The sequence below is a fragment of the Leopardus geoffroyi genome, chromosome E1 (genome assembly GCF_018350155.1).
Source record: "Leopardus geoffroyi isolate Oge1 chromosome E1, O.geoffroyi_Oge1_pat1.0, whole genome shotgun sequence".
NCBI classification, from domain to species: Eukaryota; Metazoa; Chordata; class Mammalia; order Carnivora; family Felidae; genus Leopardus; species Leopardus geoffroyi.
The window spans coordinates 32,553,413-32,571,219 of NC_059330.1; the positions used below are offsets into that span (position 1 = coordinate 32,553,413).

General features: G+C 37.3%; 1 long non-coding RNA gene across 4 annotated transcripts in view; it reads right to left on the bottom strand.

The window, feature by feature from the left end:
* The window catches only part of LOC123603438, a 185,642-nt gene that overhangs the window by 125,353 nt on the left and 42,482 nt on the right, over window positions 1-17,807 (bottom strand). For all 4 annotated transcript variants that reach the window (XR_006714886.1, XR_006714885.1, XR_006714884.1 and 1 more), the window contains one exon: window positions 5,384-5,469. This is a non-coding gene — a long non-coding RNA (uncharacterized LOC123603438). The remainder of the gene's footprint in view (window positions 1-5,383; window positions 5,470-17,807) is intronic.

Genomic DNA, 17,807 nt, shown 5'->3' on the forward strand with positions numbered 1-17,807 from the left:
AGTCTCTAGTGCTTAGGATGCCACATGGCACAATTCCAGAAAGAAGAATGTGGAAAGGCACAAAATCACGAGTCAGGAGAGAACAAGTTGGATTCATGATGACTAAAATTGCGTGTGCACATAAAACATGGTGAAAAATGAGGCTGGGGGTTGACCCAGGAACCAGATCATTGAGAGCGGAGTGGTCACACCAGGGGGTTTATGTTCCTCCTGGGAGCCAACAGAGAGAATTTAAGTGCGGCAAGCAATCACTTTGTTTCCTGTGTGTAGCAGGGAGGAAACGGTGTATGGAGAGGACACCGAGTAAGAGTGGACACTGAGTAAGTCACTGGAGAAAAAGAGAACTCCTGGGCGTTGGCTAAACAGGCCAAGATTAAAAAAAAAAAAGAAAGAAAAAAAAAAAAAGAAAAAAGTGAACATGCTAATAAGGATCCCTTGCCATAACCTGTAGGACATGTCCTTATGTCTTTACTTTGTACTTGATTTATCACTTCTTTCTAATGCCCTTCCCAAATCTGAATCTGAATTAAAGTGCTACAAGAGTTTATTTTCTCCTTACTCAGAGTGCCCCTGTCAAGACAATGTTTAAGCCCCAGAAAGAGTGTTCCTGAGAGAGATTGCAGGATGTGATAAGATTCAGAGAGGAAGAGAATATTGCACAGGGCTCAGGGGGAGCTGGAAGTTCTCTGTTTCGGCTGAATTGTGGCTGTGTGTCTGAACTAGGTAGACAGAGGTACACGGGGTGGGGAGAGACCACAAAAGGCCATCCTGCATTGGGTTAAGGAGTTTGAATAGAATTCGGAAGTGGTATAAATACCCTGAAGAGCTAAAACACAAAAATAGCATAATCCAGAAAATGCCAAAAGTCAAAATATAATAACCTCCAGGGAGACATATTAGCTCTACAATGACTCAAGCTCTTCTACCCATGTGAAATACTTTATATTGAGAAAATGGAAGGCAAATAGATAAATAACTCAGTAATTTTAATCTGCTTTTAGGTCTTTAATACAACTGGTTTATTTGTTTTGTTTTTACCCCCCCCCCCCCTTCTTAGTCATGTTGAAAGTTGAGGCATTATCTTCTTTCCCACATCCACTTACTGGGAGTGGTCTGGGATAGCTAAGGACAGGAATGTGGATTGTTTGCTAAAATAATCTTAGTATAGACCTGGATATGTCAATGCTCAGAAAAAAAGTAAAATGAAGGGAGACAGTGCCAAGTTGAGACCAAAGTCTCCCAGATAAAAGTGGATGGTTACCAGGGGCTCAGAGGGTTGATGGATGGTTTATGATGGTTCAGAGTTAGTTCTAGATGGATAGACAAAGATGGGAGTGAATAGGTGAGGCAATAATGACTAATTCAAAAGTGAGAGATATTTGGAACAGTAAGAAATTCTAAAAGGAAATTTTAAAAATGCTTACAGGGATCTAACAGGGACATAACTAGAAAACATGTGCAAGGACCACACTGAAACTGCCTTCTAGCAAATTACAGTTAATCTCTCTCTCTCTCCCTCTCCCTCTCTCTCTGTCTCTCTCTCTCTCTGTCTCTCTGTCTCTCTCTCTTTCTCTCTTTCACACATACACACACACACACACACACACACACACACACACACCATAGACACCAGAAAACTTTTTGTTGTTACTGTACCCAGTCATGTTGTAAAAATAAAAGTACTCTCCTACTCACTTTTTATGTGCCAAGTTTTATATTACTTATATAATCTAATCCTCCCTCAAATCCTAGGAAATAGGTACAATTACCGCATCCAGTTTAAGATCAGGAGTCTGAATCTCAGTGATGTTAAATAATATACTAGAGTAAATGATGGGGCGCCTGGGTGGCTCAGTCAGTCAAGTGTCCGACTTAGGTTCAGGTCATGATCTCACAATCCATGAGTTCCAGCCCCACATTGGGCTCTGGGCTGACAGCTCGGAGCCTGGAGCCTGCTTTGGAGTCTGCGTCTCCCTCTCTCTCTGCTCCTCTCTTGCTCACACACTGTCTCTGTCTCTCTCTCTCAAAAATAAATGAACGTTAAAAAAATAAAAATAAAACAAAGGGTAAATGATAAACCTTTTTGGAAAACCTATAATTACCACATGACTCTGCAATTCATTCCTAAGTATACATCCAAGAGAAATGAAACATGTCCATACAAAACTTACAGGAAATGTTCATAGCAGCATTATTTATAAAAGCCAAAATTGGAAATAATCTAAAAGTCTATCAACTGATGAATGGATAAACAAAATATAGTACATCCATAAAATGGAATATGATACAGAAATAAAAAGGAATGAAGTTCTGATACATGCTACAAGGTGGTAAACCTTGAATCCACTACAGTATGTGAAAGAAGCCTCCACAAAAGACTGTGTAGTGCATGACTGCTTTCATGTAGACAGCCATGAATAGAAAAAGCTGTAACAACTCAAAGTAGGTCAGTGCTTGCCAGGGGTTGGGACCCAGCTGTGGGAGAAGAGGAGGGAAAGGCTAATGACTGTTAATGGGATCTTTTCTGGGATGCCATGTTTAAAATTAGGTTGTGGTGATGGTTGCACACAGTTCTGTAAATATACTAAAAACACGGAACTGCACACTTCTAATGGGTTGATTTTATGATGTGTGAAATTTATGTCAATAACTGAAATGGTAAGAACCAGGATTTATATGCAGTCTGACTATAGTACCTGAACTTGTAACTAATGCACTAATTCATCTTCTACATATATATGGGTGTTGTCATCCCTCGGTGGCATCTATGAAGTGCAAAAGACTCAGTTTCCATACATTCTCTTACCTCCTAGCTTCACCTAAGTGATAAAGTTCATGCAGTGCAAACTATCAAATGGACCCTCCTCTGCTTTGAAATGACAAGTATTCTGTCTCTTTTCTACAGAAAATTTCTTCACTGAAGTTTCCTGATTTTATTCTCTTCTATATCTTCTCTGACTTTGCTTCAACTTCCTCTATATCCTTCTCTCTGTTGCTTGTTCTATGGCTGCAAACATTTTCAGATGATCCTTATCAGAGAAGAAAAACAGAACAAGACACCTTCCCGTGTCCTTCCTTCCCTCCTCATCCTGTCACATGACCTCTTGTTTCATGGCTGCTAAACTTATAAGAGATGACTTAGTTCCATTTCTCCAAAATCCACTTAGGTGAAACCTCCTGCCCTCAGAGTGACTTACATCTCTACTGCTTATCTGTTCTTTAAATTCACCTTCTAATTGCCTCCCAATGGCCAAATCCTGCAGACTTTCTAACCCCCAAATCTAGAGGCAAAGCTGAGTCAGAAGGCATCAGGTTTTGGCTTCAGTCAAATTCTTCCACTCTCTGAGTCAAAATTTTCCTTTATTTAGTACAGTAAAAGGTATTGAAAATATTCTGTTGGAAACACTCATCTACCCTAAGAACACTGTACATACACCTAATATATATTAAATAATCTGAGGTAACACTTCTGATTTCAAGAAACAAAGAGATAAACTTCATCTAGTGCCTTTGATAGAAAATATATAAGGTGAAGGTAGGAATACTTCTTTGAGGAAAAATAAAACTAGCACTTGTATAGGCTTCATTTACTTCAGTTTTAATGTGGTATATATGAAAAGATCTTTAGGATGCTAAAAGGCAATCTAAATTAAACCCAGGTTGTAACAATTATTTCCTATTTCATCTTGAAATCAAATTCTGTTGGTTTTGCCACTTTCACTTAAGCAAAGCACATACTATCTGTTATGGATGCTATGCATAAATTCAAATATCCTTAGATGGAGAGAAAATTTTAGAGCTCTCACTATATTTTGCTACCAGTGCAAAGGCAAAGCTTTTCAAAACTCACTTACAAAAAATATTGCATGGAGTCATTAGCAAGCGGGAATAATCACTTCTAAAACCCAATGATTCAACAGAGGTTATTGATGATATCCTAAACAAGCACATGTAAACTGTCAATACCAAGTCCAATATCCCCATTTGCATTCTTTATTGGATTACAGATGTCTTGCTGGAGGTTAGAAGGTGAAGACATGTGCCCAGAAGTAATCACAGTAAATATAAGCCTCATTTGTCTTTATGGTTGGTATCAACAGGCTACTGGGGCAATGACTTTTAAAATAATGAAAGAACTTCATGTGCAATTAATTTCTTACATCATTTCCAGTTAAGAGCCAGTAGGAGGAAGAATTTTACCCCCATAATCTTGATCCTCTGGTGTTACTCCTGCAAATACAGAGTGAAAGGGATCTTGAAGATCTAAGTAAAAGTATCAATTACTTGACTGTAATATTGTAAGATTATCCTGGATTATCCAAATGGACCTAATATAATCACATGAGTCCTTACAAGATTTTTCTCTGGCTGGTAGCAGAAGACGACGTCAGAGATTTTAAGAACAGGGATTTAACATGCTCTAGTTCGTTTAAAAATGAATTAAAATGACAAGGAACTGAATTCTTCCAATGACCTGATGGTCTATGGAAGCAGAGTCTTCCCCAGAGCTTCTAGATAAGAGGCCAGCTCAGCCAGCATTTTGATTTAGACCTTGTGAAGCTCTACACAGTAGATCCGACTGAGTCTCCTTGTGCTTAGACATCTCAGCATGAAACTGGGAGATAATAAATGGATGTTATAAGCCACTAAGTTTGTGGTAATTTGTGACAGTGGTGATAGAAGGGTAACAAGAAGCCTTATCAGCAATTTATAATGATGTGATCAGCCTTGATATGTTTGATATTGGATGCATTTGACACTGAAAATGACAGAATATAAGCTTTTTAACTTGCAGTCTGTCCATGAAAACATACATGTACAAACAAGCTTTACAGAAAGAACTGAAAGGCGCCATCACTGGAATAGCTATGTGTTTTATATCCTTGGATACGACAGAAACAGTAATACATCTTTGTTGAATATATATTATGGTGTTGTATGTATGCATAAAAGATAAAGCAAAACTATTTTTGATTGGAGTATACTTTTGAATTTAGTATCACAACAGATAGTCTTTATGTTCCTCTTGGGGATGAATGAATTAAACTTGGTCTTCAGTGTGTTGGTTCTGTCCATGTAGCCAGGATAAGGCAGCTGATGTGAAAATAATTCTTCTGCCTACAAGTGACAGGGAGAGAGGCATGTGGGTAGCTCAGGTAGTTAAGCATCCAACTCTTGATTTTGGCTCAGGTTATAATCCTAGGGTCATGAGATTGAGCCCCTCATCCTTGCCCAGCATGGAATTCTCTCTCTCTTTCTCAAAATAAATAAGCATTAAAAGAAACTGACAGGGAGAGAATTTGAATACCCTCAACGGTTTCTAAAGGCGATAAGCCTGTTTTCTGTAACTGAGAAGCATAGTTTTTGACATTCTTTTAAATACCTTGTGCAGCAGGTGTATCTTAATGGCAATTTCAGTAATGGTTTGAAGAGCTCCTCACCATAAGTTGGCTGTAGTTTGATTCTGCCCTGTTAGAAAAATTTCAAGACCCCAGTCAAAGGAAAATATTATCCACAATTTATCCATTATGAAAACCAAATTACTTGTCAGACAGACAGAAAGTACACAGCAGTTCTGAAACTATCACATGTGTTGTTCTCTATTAATTATTATAAGTTTCAGGATCAAGTGCATTGACTTAAATGCAGATAATCAATTCTCAGGAACAACTTATTCCTTTTTCCTTGTACCCCAAGCTCATCAATATACTAATTTAAATTTTTACTCATTCATTTAGAAAATGTTCATCTAGTACCTATTGTGGATCAGGAGATTTGCTATATCAAAAGTAAAAATTTGCAGAAGTCCTGGCCCCTGTTCTCAAAAAGTTCACTGTGTAGAAGAAAGACATATTCAAATAATAATTGAAACACAGTGTGGTCTAAGTAAGAATTAAAAATAATTGTGTACCAAATAAAAAGAACTTAATATCATGTTGAGTCAGAGAAGAATACCTAGATGAAGAGATATTTGAGAATTTTGGAAGATAAGAAGTAGATATGATGTCACAAACTTGCCTGAAATGTAATAGCGTAATTGGAAATGGAATGAGCGTGTTAGTTCTAGTCAGATAATGAAAAGGCTCCCACGTTATATGTAAAACAGATTTTAGACTATCTAGAAAAGAAGATGCATTAAAAGGTATAATCAGGGGCACCCGTGTGGCTCAGTGGATTAAGCGTCTGACTCTTGGTTTCAGTTCAGGTCATGATCTCATGGTTTGTGAGATCGAGCCCTGCATCAGGCTCTGCACTGACAGTACTGAGCCTACTTGGGATTCTCTCTCCCTCTCTCTCTGCCCTCCCCCCACTCAGAATAAATAAATAAACTTTAAAAAAAGGTATAATCATGGAGATATAATGATAAGTGCTTTAGAAATACAACTCTGGCTGTGTTGAAGAGAATGGATTAAGATAAGGACAGCTGAATACTTCATTTATAGGATTACATTTATAAGAGATTTCCAGAAAAAGCAAATATACAAAGAGAGAAAGATGATTAATGGTTGCTCGGGACTTACAGTAGGAGTGAGGATTGACTCTAATTCCACAAAAGGGTTCTTTCTGAGGTATGTAAATGTTCTAAACTGAATGGTGGTGATGGTTGCATAACTATACGTTTGCAAAAATAGTTGAAGTTTACACCTTTAGTAAGCCTATTTTTTGATGTGTAGAATATCTTAATCAAGATATTTAAAAAGTGGCTGGTACTACTCTATACTTCCTCTGTAACTGGTCATTGGAAATGGGCTATTGAAGCAAGGCTGCTACCTTGGGCAGGGAAGATTTGCAGCTGATGTGAGCCCTGAGTGCACTGACAGCTGAAGTGGTTTTAGGACAGCACTCCTAACAATGGGGGCAAAATGTTTTTCCTTGAAGAAGCATCTGAGTGTTGCATCATAGTGCTACCACAGAGTTCTATAAAATTTCTTAGAGAACACTGAGAAGATAGACTTAACTAAAACAGACATGCTTACCTGTGTTTTGAAGAGTAAAAACAGATACATTTGGACAACTGACATATAGAGGGCTTTAAAACATACTTTTAATTTGCAAAAATTCAGAGTTAGGTGATTATGAAGGAAAGTGTCATAATTAAATTGATACTTTAAGAGAGCTATTTATGGGCACCTGGGTGCCTCAGTTGGCTAGGCTTCTGACTCTTGATTTTGGCTCAGGTCATGATCTCAAGGTTCATGAGATCAAGACCTGCATCAGTCTCTTTACAGACAGCATGGAGCCTGCTTGGGATTCTCTCTCCCTCTCTCTCTGCCCCTCCCCTGCTCGTTCTTTCTCTCTCTCAAAATAAATAAACATTTTATTAAAAGCTATTTAAATGTACAGTTCAGAAGGATTAGAAGGGAGAGAACTTTGACAATTTAATTTTGTAGGTATCTATAAAGAATTTTTTACACATGAAGGATGTAGGGAGGAGCCAAGATGGTGGAACAGCATGGAAGTTTTTTATGTGTCTCACATCCACGAATTACAGTCAGACCAACACTAAACCATCCTACACACCTAGAAAACTGATTGGAGGACTAACACAACAATCTGCACAAACCGAACCACAGAATTCAGCAGGTACGCAGTGCAGAGAGGGGAACATGGGAAGTGAGAAGCCGCAGGAAGGGAGGTGCTTTTGCGGGTGGAGAGAGGACAGAGACAGGGGTAGAGAATACGGGAAAAGCACCCCTCCCCAATAGGAGCTGGAGAGAAAGTGGAAAATTGGAAACAGCCACAGGGACTAAACTGAAAAGGGAGAAGAGAAAGGAGAAAGGAGAAAGGAGAAAGGAGAAAGGAGAGGGTTTAAATTTCATTAAGACTGTAAACAAGGGGAGCGCAAAGTCGGCAACTCTGCAGCTCAATACCTGGCAGTGTTCTGGTGGGAAAGGTGAATCCCCAGGAACAGAGTGGGGTCCAGGAGGTTCTTAGGCCACACAGGGAAAAGTGGCTCCACTGCAAAAAGGACATTTGGTAGAGACTGTTGAAGTCACCTGGTCCCAGCAGACCCCGGAAGGCGGCCACATTCGCTGATGCTGGGGCAAGGCTGTTAAGGGTGAAGCCTGGTTCCAGATATGTGTTGTGATTTTCCATAATCCCTGAAAAGCTGCTGCTATACTATCTTGTGAACTTATTCTGGGGCGTTCCTGGGTGCAGCCGGTATTCAGCCATTGCTCGGTGAGACCCTTCCGCAGAGGGGTGGAAGGGGTCAAAGCTGTAGTCCTTCAGAAGTAAGGGGCCGGGGAAAATAGCCGCATCTGACACAAAACTCGGGAGAGAGGTACTGCCTGGGGCCTGGTCGCAGAAAGTGAAAAAGTGGGGAGTGGACGAGAGCAAAAGACAGAGGACAGGTGCGCAATTGCTGATCAGGGAGAACAGTGGGTAGCTGGGTGGCACCATTTTCACCACTCCCTTGCATGTACATACACAACTAGAAGCACCACAACAATCCACCCCAGTAGGCTAGCAACGCCACCTAGTGGAGAGCAGAGCTGTTACACTGAGACCTGACCAACTGGGCCAACTTTGCTCTTCAAGAACACAAGTCTCACCGCCAGCTTAGTTTATGGACTATAAAGTGCTACACAGACAGACCTCTAGGGGAAAACTAAGTAATTTCAGTCCTACTTCAATCTGCTGGCAGGTTCATCTATTCAATTATCTTTCTTTTTTTTTTCTTTTTCTCTTTTACACTTCTTTTCTTTTTCTTGAATACAGAGAGAGAAAAATTCATTTTTATTAAAAATATTTTCTTTAATTTTTATCACTATATTGTTTACTTTTGTGTAAAAGTTTTCAAATTCTATTTTACTTCCATCATTTTATTTTAGTCTACTTCAGTGTATTCACCTTTTCAAATTTTCAAACAATTTCCTTCTTTTTCTTTCTTTTTCTTTTTTTCACTTTTTCATTTCTTTTTCTTGAATGCAGAAAGAGAAAAACTTCATTTTTACTTTCAATTTCTATTAAAATATTTTTATTTAATTTTGTACTATATTTTTGCTTTTAGGTAATTTTTTCAAATTCTATTTTACTTCCATCATTTTATTTTAGTCTATCACCATGTATTCACTTTTTCAAATTTTCAAACGATTTCCTTTTTTTCTTTTTTTTTAATCTCTTACCTTTTCAAAAAATCTTTATTCTCTTTTTCGTTTCTTTTCTTTTTTCTTAAATACATAAAAAGAAAAAAATCATTTATTTTTAACTTTTATTAAAATATTTTTATTTTTTTCTACTATATTCTTTACTTTTGTGTACATTTTTTCAAATTCTATTTTACCCCCATCAGGGTACTTTAGTCTACTTCAGTGTATTCATTTTTTCAAATTCTCAAACAATTTCCTCCCCCCCTTTTTTCCCTCTAATCCGTCAAACCACTTTCAACACCCAGACCAAAACACACCTAGGATCTAGCATCATTTATTCGATTTGTGTGTGTGTGTCTGTGTAATTTTTAATTTTAATTTTTTTAACTCTAATTTTTTTAATTTCATTATTTCTACCTCATTAATTCTTTTTCTCCCTTCAAAATGACAAAACGAAGGAATTCACCCCAAAAGAAAGAGCACGAAGAAAAGACAGCCAGGGATTTAACCAACACAGATACAAGCAAGATGTCTGAACCAGAACTTAGAATCACGATAATAATACTAGCTGGAGTCAAAAATAGATTAGAATCCCTTTCTGCAGAGATAAAAGAAGTAAAAAATAGCCAGAATTAAATAAAAAATGCCATAACTGAGCTGCAATCGTGGATGGATGCAGCAGCATCAAGGATGGATGAGGCAGAACAGAATCAGCGATATAGAGAACAAACTTATAGATAACAATGAAGCAGAAAAAAAGAGGGAGATTAAGGCAAAAGAGCACTATTTAAGAATTAGAGAAATCAGTGACTCATTAAAAAGGAAGGGTTATGTGAGCAAATCGTAATGGAAAACTTTCCTAACCTGGGGAAAGACACAGACATCAAAATCCAGGAAGCACAGAGCATCCCCGTTAGATTCAACAAAAACTGACCATCGACAAAGCATATCAGAGTCAAATTCGCAAAATACTCAGGCAAGGAGAGAATCATGAAGGCAGCAAGGGAAAAAAAGTCCCTAACCTATGAGGGAAGATAGATCAGGTTTGCAGCAGACTTATCCACAGAAACTTGGCATGCCAGAAAGAAGTGGCAGGATATATTCAGTGTGCTGAATCAGAAAAATATGCAGCCAAGAATTCTTTATCCAGCAAGGCTGTCGTTCAAAATAGGAGAGATAAAAATGTTTCCCAGACAAACAAAAATTAAAGGAGTTTGTGACCACTAAACCAGCCCTGCAAGAAATTTTAAGGGGGACTCTCTGAGGAGAGAAAGGATGAAAAAAAAAAAAAAAATATATATATATATATATATATATATATATATATATATATATAAATGAATACCAAAAGCAACAAAGATTAGAAAGGACCAGAGAACACCACCAGAAATTCCAACTCTACAAGCATCATAATGGCAACAAATTCATATCTTTCAGTACTCACTCTAAACATCAATGGACTCAATGCTCCAATCTAAAGACTTAGGGTAACAGAATGGATAAGAAAACAAGATCCATCTATATGCTGTTTACAAGAGACCCACTTTAGACCTAAAAACACCTTCAGATTGAAAAAAAAAGGAGATTGAGAACCATCTATCATGCTAATGGTCAACAAAAGAAAGCCGGAGTAGCCATACTTATATCATGCAATCTAGACTTTAAAATAAAGACTGTATCAAGAGATGCAGAAAGGCATTATATCATAATCAAGGGGTCTATCCACCAAGAAGACCTAACAATTATAAACATTTATGTGCCAAATGTGGAGCACCCAAATATATACATCAATTAATCACAAACATAAAGAAACTCATCGATAGTAATACCATAATAGTAGGAGACATCAACACCCCACTCACAGCAATGGACAGATCATCTACTCAAAAAATCAGCCAGGAAACAATGGTTTTGAATGATACACTGGACCAGATGGACTTAACAGATATATTGAAAACATTCCATCCTAAAGGAGCAGAATATAAATTCTTCTCCAGTGCACATGGAACATTCTCCAGAATAGACCATACACTGGGACACAAATCAGCCCCAAGTAAGCACAAAAAGATCGAGATCATACCATGCATATTTGTAGACCACAATGCTATGAAATTCATAATCAACCACAAGAGAAAATTTGGAAAGGTAACAAATACTTGGAAACTGAAGAACATCCTACTAAAGAATGAATGGGCTAACCAAGCAGTTAAAAAGGAAACTAAAAAGTACATGGAAGTCAATGAAAATGATAACACCACAACCCAAAACCTCTGGGATGCAGCAAAGGTGGTCATAAGAGGAAAATATATAGCAATCCAGGCCTTCCTAAAGAAGGAAGAAAGATCTCAGATACACAACCTAACCTTACACCTTAAGGAGCTGGAAAAAGAACAGCAAATAAAACCCAAAGCCAGCAGAAGACAGGAGATAATAAAGATTAGAGCAGAAATTAATGCTATCGAAACCAAAAAAAAAACCCAGTAGAACAGATTAATGAAACCAGAAGCTGGTTCTTTGAAAGAATGAACAAAATTGATAAACCACTAGCCAGTTTGATAAAAAGAAAAAGAAAAGGACCCAAATAAATAAAAGCAAGAATACAAGAGGAGAGATCACAACCAACACAACAGAAACAAAAACAATAATAAGAGAATATTATGAGCAATTATATGCCAATAAAATGGGTAATCTGGAAGAAATGGACAAATTCTTAGAAACATATACACTACCAAAACTGAAACAGGAAGAAATAGAAAATTTGAACAGACCCATGACCAGTAAGGAAATGGAATTAGTAATCAAAAATCTGCCAAAAAACAAGAGTCCAGGGCCAGATGGCTTTCCAAGAGAATTCTACCAAACAGTTAAGGAAGAGGTAACACCTATTCTCTTGAAACTGTTCCAAAAAATAGAAATGGAAGGAAAACTTCCAAACTCTTTCTATGAAGCCAGCATTACCTTGATTCCAAAACCAGACAGAGACCCCACTAAAAAGGAGAACTATAGACCAATTTCCTTGATGAACATGGATGCAAAAATCCTCAACAAGATATTAGCCAACCCGATCCAACAATACATTAAAAAATTATTCACCACGACCAAGTGGGATTTATACCTGGGATGCAGGGCTGGTTCAATATCTGCAAAACAATTAACATGATTCATCACATCAGTAAAAGAAAGGACAAGAACCATATGATCCTCTCAATAGACACAGAGAAAGCATTTGACAAAATACAGTATCCTTTCTTGACAAAAGACCTCAAGAAAGTAGGGATAGAAGGAGCATACCTCGAGATCATAAAAGCCATATATGAACAACCAAACACTAATATCATCCTCAATGGGGAAAAACTGACAGCTTTACCCCTAAGGTCAGAAACAAGACAGGGATGTCCACTCTCACCACTGGTATTCAACATAGCATTGGAAGTCTTAGCCTCTGCAATCAGACAACACAAAGAAATAAAACACATCCAAATCAGCCAGGAGGAGGTCAAACTTTCACTCTTCGCAGATGACATGATACTCTATATGGAAAACCCAAAAGATTCCACCAAAAAACTACTACAATTGATTCATGAATTCAGCAAAGTTGCAGGATATAAAACCAACCCACAGAAATTGGTTGCATTCCTATACACCAACAATGAAGCGACAGAAAGAGAAATCAAGGAATTGATCCCATTTACAGTTGCACCAAAATCCATAAAATACCTAGGAATAAATCTAACCAAAAAGGTGAAAAATCTACACACTGAAAACTGTAGAAAGCTGATGAGAGAAATTGAAGAAGTCACAAAGTAATGGAAAATGATTCCATGCTCCTGGACAGGAAGAACAAATATTGTGAAAATGTCGATACTACCCAAAGCAATCTACATATTCCATGCAATCCCTATCAAAGTAACACCAGCATTCTTCACAGAGCTAGAACAAATAATCCTAAAATGTGTATGGAACCAGAAAAGACCCCGAAGAGCCAAAGCAATCTTGAAAAAGAAACCAAAGCAGGAGGCATCACAATCCCAGACTTCAAGCTCTACTACAAAGCTGTAATCATCAAGACAGTATGGTACTGGCACAAGAACAGACATTCAGATCAATGGAACAGAATAGAGAACCCAGAAATGGACCCACAAACATATGGCCAACTAATCTTTGACAAAGCAGGAAAGAATATCCAATGGAATAAAGACAGTGTCTTCAGCAAGTGGTGCTGGGAAAACTGGACAGCGACATGCAGAAGAATAAACCTGGACCACTTTCTTACACCATACACAAAAATAAACTCAAAATGGATGAAAGACCTCAATGTAAGACAGGAAGCCATCAAAATCCTCAAGGAGAAAGCAGGCAAAAACCTCTTTGATCTTGGCCATAGCAACTTCTTACTCAACATGTCTCTGGAGGCAAGGGAAACAAAAGCAAAAATGAACTACTGGGACCTCATCAAAATAAAAAGCTTCTGCACAGCAAAGGAAACAATCAGCAAAACTAAAAAGCAACTGATGGAATGGGAGAAGATTTTTGCAAATGACATATCAGATAAAGGGTTAGTATCCAAAATCTATAAAGAACTTATCAAACTTAACAACCAAAAAACAAATAATCCAGTGAAGAAATGGGCAAAAGACATGAATAGACACTTTTCCAAAGAAGACATCCAGATGGCCAACCGACACTTGAAAAAATGCTCAACATCACCCATCATCAGGGGAATACAAATCAAAACCACAGTGAGATACCACCTTACACCTGTCAGAATGGCTAACATTAACAACTCAGGCAACAACAGATGTTGGCGAGATTGCAGAGAAAGAGGATCTCTTTTGCATTGTTGGTGGCAATGCAAGTTGGTGGAAGACAGTATGGAGGTTCCTCAGAAAACTAAAAATAGAACTACCCTGCAACCCATCAATTGCACTACTAGGCATTTATCCACGGGATATAGGTATGCTGTTTCAAAGGGACACATGCACCCCCATGTTTATAGCAGCACTATTAACAATAGCCAAAGTATGGAAACAGCCCAAATGTCCATCGATAGATGAATGCATAAAGAAGAAGTGGTGTGTGTGTGTGTGTGTGTGTGTGTGTGTATATATATATATATATATATATATATATATATATGGAGTATTACTTGGCAATCAAAAAGAATGAAATCTTGCCATTTGCAACTATGTGGATGGAACTGGAGGGTATTATGCTAAGTGAAATTAGTCAGTCAGAGAAAGACAAAAATCACATGACTTCACTCATATGAGGACTTTAAGAGACAAAACAGATGAACATAAGGGAAGGGGAACAAAAATAATATAAAAACAGGGAGGGGGACAAAACAGAAGAGACTCATAAATATGGAGACAAACGGAGGGTTACTGGAGGAGTTGTGGGAGGGGGGATAGGCTAAATGGGTAAGACACTTAGGAATCTACTCATGAAATCATTGTTGTATTATATGCTAAGTAATTTGGATATAAATTTTAAAAACTAAAAGATAAAATTTAAAAAATAAAGAAAAAAGGAAAAAAAAGAAAAAAAACATGAAGGATGTAAATGATTTGGAGAATGATGAAGAAGAAATCATTAAGAACATACTGGCTTCAGGTTGGATGTCTCTAAGGCAGAGCATAAATTTGCAATGCTTTAGGGACTATTATCCAGAAGGGTGAAATGAAAATAAAATACAAAATAGGTACTCAAGAAGTTGACTTATAGATGAGGTTCATAAGTAGCAATATTGATCACTGTTGAAGACAGAAATGCAAAATGTAGTTTTTCACAAAATGGAGGGCTTTAAGAAAACAGAAATTTCCAAGTGGGAATGGGCTGTTCAAGATAGAGGTTTAATATAATAAGATGGGTCAGGATGTAAGTCATCAAGGCTGAAAATTTACCAGACTATTTCTTTAGTGAGAACTATGATCTCAATTAGTCAGAGAGATGGACCCTTAAAGAACCAAGTACGAGAAACTTCAAAATTTTGACTTTAAAATTTTAAAGGTAAATCTCTGGTGGATTGGAACAAGGAATCACCAAACTCCAGAGCCTGTAGAAACTGCAGAAATTATCTATTTGTTTTAAAGAGAGCATATAGAGACACATCAAATTGGGTTACTTGCTCTAGATCTTATAGGAAAAAATTAATAGATTTACAAAATAAAAATGGTACATATGGATCCAGGAAGGACATTCAGTTAGCTATTGTTGAGTGAGAGGTGATAACAGGACTCGAAAACAAAAGTATCCATTTAGGAAAATAGTCATTAGCATGGAATTGAAGACTGGTACACAAAGGTCATAGTCATTAGCATGGAATTGAAGACTGGTACACAAAGGTCAGTCAAAAAAGAGAGTATAAATTCAAGTACAACTCCAAGAATTTGGCATTAGGGGAAGCCCATGAGTAGAAGGAAAACACAGGAGAAGAAAAGAAAGAAAGAACAAAATTATTTAGATGAAGGATGTAGAAACACAGACAGAAAACAGAGAAAATGGAAGAGCTTGGGGGCAAGTTAGAATGACTTTCAAGAGGGACAGGAAAGCATAGTTATCTACAGAGCTATTTGCTGCTCATTTCAGATAGAAGGGAGACAGGATAGACATCAGATGTAAGAGAGAGGATATACAACAAAGCACATTGAGGTATTATATTATAATAATTAAGAACCTAGGTTCTGGAGATAAATCTAAATTCAGATCCTACTTTCTACTTAGCTATTTTGGGAATTTGGATGACTTGCATTCTAAATCCCATTTAAAACCAAAAACCAAAACCTACAAATAACTACCTTTAAGAATTGTTTTGAGGCGCGCCTGGCTGGGTCAGCCGGTTGAGCGACCACGTCTTGATTTGGGCTCAGGTCATGATCCCGGGGTCCTGGATTGAGCCCCGTGGTGAGCTCTGTGCTGAGCATGGAACCTGCTTGGGATTCTCTCTCTCAGTAATCTCTGCCACTCCCCTGCTGTCTCTGTCTCTCAAAATAAACAACAACAACAACAACAAAGAACTGTGGTAAAGATGAATAAGGTGGGAAATGGAAACAAGCAAGCAAGCAAACAAACAAAAAACACTTAAGTTTTAAAGCAGGCACATAGTCACATTTGCACATTACAAGTACTACCATGTGCAATACACAGATGTTGGTCCCAGAAGAGAGAGGTGAAAGAAGACTAGTTGAGAGACGGTGGTGAGTGTCTAGGCAGGAAAAAAATGAAGACAGTTAAACCGAATCAATGAAAGTAGAGAACAGGACAAAGACTGACAAAGAGGCTGAAGTACAATACATCTTAAACCCAGGAACAATTTGAGAAATCCATGTTTTAAGTGAGCCCCATCAATGACGACAATCACAGGCAGATCTATCTGCTTGGGACATATTATGGCATTTGTGTCTTCTCTGTTGTGGATTATGGAATTGGAGGTATTATAGCAATCAGGATGCTGAGGATGAAGTGTTATGAGTGTGTTCTTGAACTATATCTCTGCGATACATATTTTGTGAGAATAACTGGTCTGTAGTGCATCCTGAAGTTAATATTTGGAAATAGAAGTTATATTTACATCTAAATCACATTTTAGTGTGGTAGCATAAAGGGGAAAATGTTTTTACTGTTCTGGCAATAATGCTATATTTTACCTTCACTCTGGGGTTTTAGACAGAAAAATAAAGTGTTAGCAAAAAGAAATTAAATGGCTCTGTTGTGATATCTTTTTTACAGTTTATTATTTTTTAATCCAAATTTCATTCTATATGTGAGGATTGTATGAAAAACAAAAAAATGTAGAGAGACAGATTCAATATCCTTCTTCTCCTTTTGGAATTCATTTACTGATAAAATGGCTATTCTGTCAAGAATTATCATCATAAAAAGAGACATCAAAAGAATCCCTTTCTCTATTCCTTTTCGAGCAAATTATTTCTGCTGTTCTTTCATAAGTCACTGCTCTGACTGAGACAAACCTTACAACGGAAGACCACATTTCAGCCATTGATGTCCTGGTACCATAGACTGGTCAACCTATTGGACAAAAGTGCTTAAATATTTAATTACTTAACTGTTTATGAGAATATTTGACATTGAAGAATCTTTACCTTCTAAAAAAAATACGGACTCCAAGTTTCAAAGCATATGAAGTACCATGAGAAAGACAGAGATGAGACTACCAGAGGTCTCCTTGAAGATGACGTTTTAAAGATGGTCAAGCTGTGTGAACAGATGAAGTCTGTCTCATGTGCTAGACTGTCAGCAAAGCAGCTATTTTCATTCACATTACTGAATCAATCACTCTTTATTGCAACGTCATTCTATGAAACTGTTGATTCTTTTTCGTTAAAACTCTATTTAGTCTGATCTTAATATTGTTACACCAGCCTTCTTTCATTTATATTTGGCTATCTTGCCCATACCTCCTATTTTAAAGGTTTTTTTGTGAATTTCTCTGTAAGAAATAACTCTTGCAAGCAACATTGCTGAGCGTTTAAGCTGAGTTTCAAAAATCTAATCTGAAAGACTATTATAAACAGGCTTATTCTGTTAGCATTTATTCTATTTACTTATTAACACTTGTTTTTTCTAGTTTTTTGCTCTGCTTGGGTAAATTTTTCTTTTTTCTTTTTATTTTTTTTAATTTGAGAGAGAGAGAGAGAGAGAGAGACAGAGAGAGAGAGACAGAGAGAGAGAGAGAGAGAGAATCTCAAGCGTGGA